The sequence below is a fragment of the Gymnogyps californianus genome, chromosome 3, assembly GCF_018139145.2.
Source record: "Gymnogyps californianus isolate 813 chromosome 3, ASM1813914v2, whole genome shotgun sequence".
NCBI lineage: Eukaryota > Metazoa > Chordata > Aves > Accipitriformes > Cathartidae > Gymnogyps > Gymnogyps californianus.
Genome location: NC_059473.1, coordinates 13611836 through 13616760, shown reverse-complemented (window position 1 = coordinate 13616760; position 4925 = coordinate 13611836). Strand labels below are relative to the sequence as shown.

The 4925-nt window shown below is 43.3% G+C and overlaps 1 pseudogene; it reads right to left on the bottom strand.

Moving 5' to 3' along the window:
* Positions 1 to 2395: 2395 nt before the first annotated feature.
* On the bottom strand, positions 2396 to 3284 carry LOC127014032 (NADH-ubiquinone oxidoreductase chain 2-like; annotated as a pseudogene).
* Positions 3285 to 4925: the final 1641 nt, after the last annotated feature.

The window sequence follows — 4925 nt, the reverse complement described above, 5'->3', positions numbered from 1 at the left end:
ACAGATGCAATGAGGCCACTCTTCATCATCCTTAAAAGGTCATGGCAATCAGGGGATGCTCCCAGTGACTGGAAAAAGGCAGACAGTATATCCATTGTCAAGAAGGGCAATCCAGGAAACAAGAGGCCAGTCAGCCTCACCTCAGTCCTTGGGAAAGATATGGAACTGCATATTGGCTGACGACACTATAAAATTGATAGTTCATCAAGAAGGTATTGAGAATTAATTTAGAAAGTTGTGGATTGCCCCAAGAGGAAAAGAAGAGAAAGTTCCATCAATTTGGTACCCAAAAGCTGTCATCATGATTCTAGAAGCAGTTTGTGGTGAGACCCTAGTCTTGGAATGGAAGATTTCCACTCTAAATGTCATCTTTCTGAGTCCTAGTGACTGGAGGAAGAGTTTTTGCACTGGACTAGGTTGCCCTGTCAGGGCCATGGAATTGCCAACTTTGAAAAGGACAAAATAGTAACAACTGGGGTGAATGTTATAGGGGCGTTCCCCACAAGAAACTCATTAGTGCCTTACTATTAAGAGCGAACGTCTACCCCACGAGGGAGTTTCTAGCACAGGGTAGACAGGAAATTCAAGTTAAGACCTACTGGCATTGTCAAGCTGAGAGTGAGTTGCTCACATATTAGTGGGTATTGCCCTGCAGATCCGGAAGCCAGGATCAAAAGACATAATCAGCGGTGTGTTCTACAGGGTGAAGAAACTCAGAAGAAGGATTGGCAAGATTTTAACAAGCCACTCCTAAGAGATCACCAAAATAATCCTTCAGGGATCCCTGCACAGAGGACTGTGTTATATAATCCCAGGCACCGAAGCACCCAGCATCAGGTCCAACCCCATGCTGGTGGGGCTGGGGGATACCTGCCCAGCAGACTGTGCTTCTTAGTCCCGGGATACTGCAAGCCTTGGGGATCATGGTCCCAAGGATACTGGTGAGGCACATAGCCACGTGCAAAGCAGGGTGCCCTGGCCCATTGTAGCAGTGGGCCTCAGGGACCCTCCCACAAAACACCATGCCCAGCACTGGTGTACCGACAGGGCACTTAGGCTATCAAAAATGCCACCTCCCTTGGCAAGGAAGTTAGGGTTAGAGTTAACGGGTTAGGAATAAGTTTACAGTTCAGGTTAGGAATTAGGGTTAGGATTAGGGTCATTTAGGGTTACAGTTTGGGTTAGGATTAGTGTAACGGTTAGGTTGCAGTCAGGGTTAAGGGTTAGGGTTAGTGTTGTTGTTAGGGCACTATTAGCATTAGGGTTTAGGGTAAGGGGCCTTAGGTTTAGGGTTAGGGTTACGGCCATTAGGATTAGCATTAGGGTTAGGGGTTAGAGTGAGGTTAAGTGGTAAGAGTTAGTGTTATGCTTTGGGATAGCGATAGGGTTAGGGTTATTCATCACCCTCACACAGATACTAACCCTAGCTAGAGCCCAGGTCCAAACTGGACACATCAGCTAGGCCTCACACTGAAAGTGGCCAGTACCCATAGCTTTTGTAAGCCCTCACCTTCCCTTTGTAGTCCCTTCGTGTATGGTTTAGTTTAAGTGTCATTAGGGTTAAGGTTATGGTCAGGGTTAGGGTTTAAGTTTTAGGGTTTGCGTTATCCCTCACCCTCACTCGGACACTAACCCTAGACAGAGCTAGGTCCAAAACAGACACTTGCAACCTAGGGTAAGGGTTGAGCTTAGGGTTAGGGCTATGGTTACTGTTAGTAAGGTTAGGGTTAGGTGGTAGGGTTAGGATTGAGTTTACAGTTATTTTGGTTAAATTTAGGATTAGAGTCAGGGTTAGGGTTAGGTTTAAGGTGAGGGTTTGGGGGTAAGGATTAGGTTTAGGGCTAACATTAGGATTATAATTTCATTTAGGGTTAGGGTTTAGGGGTAAGGTTTAGGATTAACTTCAGGGTTAAGGTTATTAGGGTTAGGGGTTAGGGTTACAGTTAATAGTGTTAGGGTTAGGTGGTAGGGTTAGGATTAGGCCTATGGTTGTTCTGGTTAAATTTAGGGTTAGGGTAAGAGGGTTAGTTTTAAGGTGAAATTTTAGGGTTAGGGCTATTAGGGCTAGGGCCTTAGGGTTAGGGGTTAGGGTCAACGTTAGGGTTAGGATTAGTTTTAAGCTGAGGGGTTAGGGTTAGGGCTAAGGTTAGGGTTAGAGTTTCAGTTAGACTTAGGGTTTAGGTGTTAGGGTTAGGTTTAAATGGTAGTTTTAGGGATATGGATACAGTCATTAGGGTTAATGTTACTGTTACCTTTAGGCTTAGGGATAGGGTTGGAGTTTCAATCTTTAGGGTTAAGTTTAGTGTTAGGTTTAGAGTTTATGGTCATTAAGGTAAGGTTTATGATCAGGGTCTTTCTTGGTTAGGATTTTGGTTAGTGTTAAGCTTAGATTTAGTTAGGGTTTTTTTGTGGAGTATGGTGGAAGTGTGATTGAGTAGTATGCAAGGCGAAGGTAGAAGTGAGAGTATAGCGGTGATTGTGGCTGTTGTGGTCATTTTGTGTTTAATAAATTCTTCGATGGTAAGTCATTTAGGCAGGAAGTCTGTTAGTGGAGGAAGTCCTGCTAGAAGAGTAAGACTAGTATTAAGGTTATATTTAGTATGGGGGATTTTTGTTCATGAGGTTATTATCATTTATAGTTTTAGAACTTTTGTTGTGTTGAGGGCAAGGAATATTGTGGCAGTTATTAGGAAGTATAAGTAGAAAGTTAGTAGGGAGAGTTTAGGGCTGTAGATAATAATTATGGCTCTTCGGCCTAAGTGTGAGATGGATGAGAAGGCTAAGATTTTTCAAATTTGTGTTTGGTTTAGTCCTATTCAGCCTCCTAGGGCTGTTGAGGCAATGGCTATGGTGGTTAATAGTGTTGGGTTGAGTGAGTTAGGAAGAGAATGGTGACGGGGGGCAGAACTTAATTATTGTTCATAGTGGTAGAGCAGTGATTAGTGATGAGCCTTGAAGTACTTCTGGGAATCAGAAATGGAATGGGACTAGTACTAGTTTGATTGCAACTGCTGTTGTCAGTAGGAGGCAGGATGTTGGGTGGCTTAGTTGGGTAATGTCTCATTGTGGCTTCAATGGCTTGTGGGTAGTGGGATTTGGAGATGAGGGGAATGATAGAGAGGATGTTAATTTCTAGTCCTGTTCAGGCTATGATTCAGTGGTTGCTTGAAATTGTAATGGTTGTTCCTAGGAGTAAGTTTAGGGAGGAGATTAATTTTGCATGTGGGTTCATTAGTAGGGGAAGGGGCCCGATAGCTTTTTAACTGACCCTACTAGAAAATAATATAGAGGAAGCATGGAGAGTTTTGAGCTCTTCTGTCTAGGTTCAATTTCTACTTTTCTAAATCTTTCTTAGGAAATAGAGCTATACCAGCCTTCTCATGTTCAGCTTACCATAGTGATCCTTTTTGTCCAGGCACATTTCCTTAAGTAATGAGGCAGGCCTGCATAGCAGATTGGTACGCCTGTGTGTCAAAGGCATAGCACTAATGTCAGTGGCAGGAAATTTTTTCAGAGGAGGTATAGGAGTTGGTTATAGTGCAATCGTGGACAGGAAGCACAAATTCATAAGAAGCCTGACTTTTGTAGCCAAGGCCACTGGAAATAGTTGGGGGGGGGGGGGTGGTTAGTGAACTTGGGTTTAGGAATAGGATAGTAGTTAGTGTACTTATCAGTATGATATTTGCATATTAAGCTAGGAAGAACAGGGTGACTGGTCCTGCAGCATACTCTATATTGAAGCCTGATACTAGCTTGGATTCACCTTCTGAGTAGGCTCCTTAATGAATAGTTTTACTCTGTTTGCTACTGGGTGTAATAATCTGAAGGGGCCTACAATGTTCGGGCCTTTTCAGGCTTGTATGTAATTTAGGATTTTTCGTTCTACTAATGTTAAGAAGGCTACAGCAATTAGACTTGGGATAGCATAGGACAGGGATATGATAAGATATTTTAAAGTAGAGGGTCAGGTCATGAGTAGGTGTGGTGGGAAAGAGGGAGCTAGGGAGAGGATTTGAACCTCTGGGTAAAGGGCTTAAGCCTTTTGCATTTGCTGAGCTCTGCCATGCTAGCAGTCCTTTTCTAGGACAGGGTATGGTATGGGGGCTCTCTTGGTAGTTTAGTTGAGTTCATTACTTAGAGGGAGGCATGCTTGTACTATTGGCCTCACTTTTCCGGTCCTTTTGTACTAGGGAAAGTTCATCACAGATAGAAACCGACCTGGATTGCTCTGGTCTGAACTCAGCTCACGTAGGACTGTTAATCGTTGAACAAATGAACCCTTAATAGCAGCTGCACCAACATCGAGGTTGTAAACTTCCTTGTCTATATGGGCTCTAGGAGTAGAATTGCACTGTTATCGCTGGGTGGCTTGGTCCATTAGTCAACTACATGGGGTCTGGTCACTATTAGTACTTTGAGGGGTTGCTTTTGGTTAAGAGGTGTGGTCTTATTTTTGGAGGATTTGTTTTTCTCCAAAGTCACCTCAACCAAAAAATGCGGGCCAGCATTTTGGGGTGGGGTGGGGACAGTGAACACGGTGGGCTTGAGCTTGTGTGTAGTAGCTGCTATTTTTAGGTTCCACAGGGTTTTCTTATCTATATATTCCTGCTTTTGCACGGGAAGATCAAATTCACTGATTATCTGTGAGAGACAGTTAGGGTTAGGGCAGGCATCACTTTCAATACTTAGTCAGCTGAAGGCTATGTTTTTGGTAAACAGTCAGGCCTTGAGTTTGACTAGTTCCTTTTACAGATTTTAATCTTTCTAGTAGACACTCCTGAGTTGGATTGACAGGGTGGGTTTAATATCTAATCCTGTTAAAACTGAGATATTAGTTGTAATCTGTTAATAATGTGATGATGTAAGCTTGCGCTTGAGAGGGGGAGGCCCCTAGTTACTCATTTTAGCATTAATTCTATTATTAT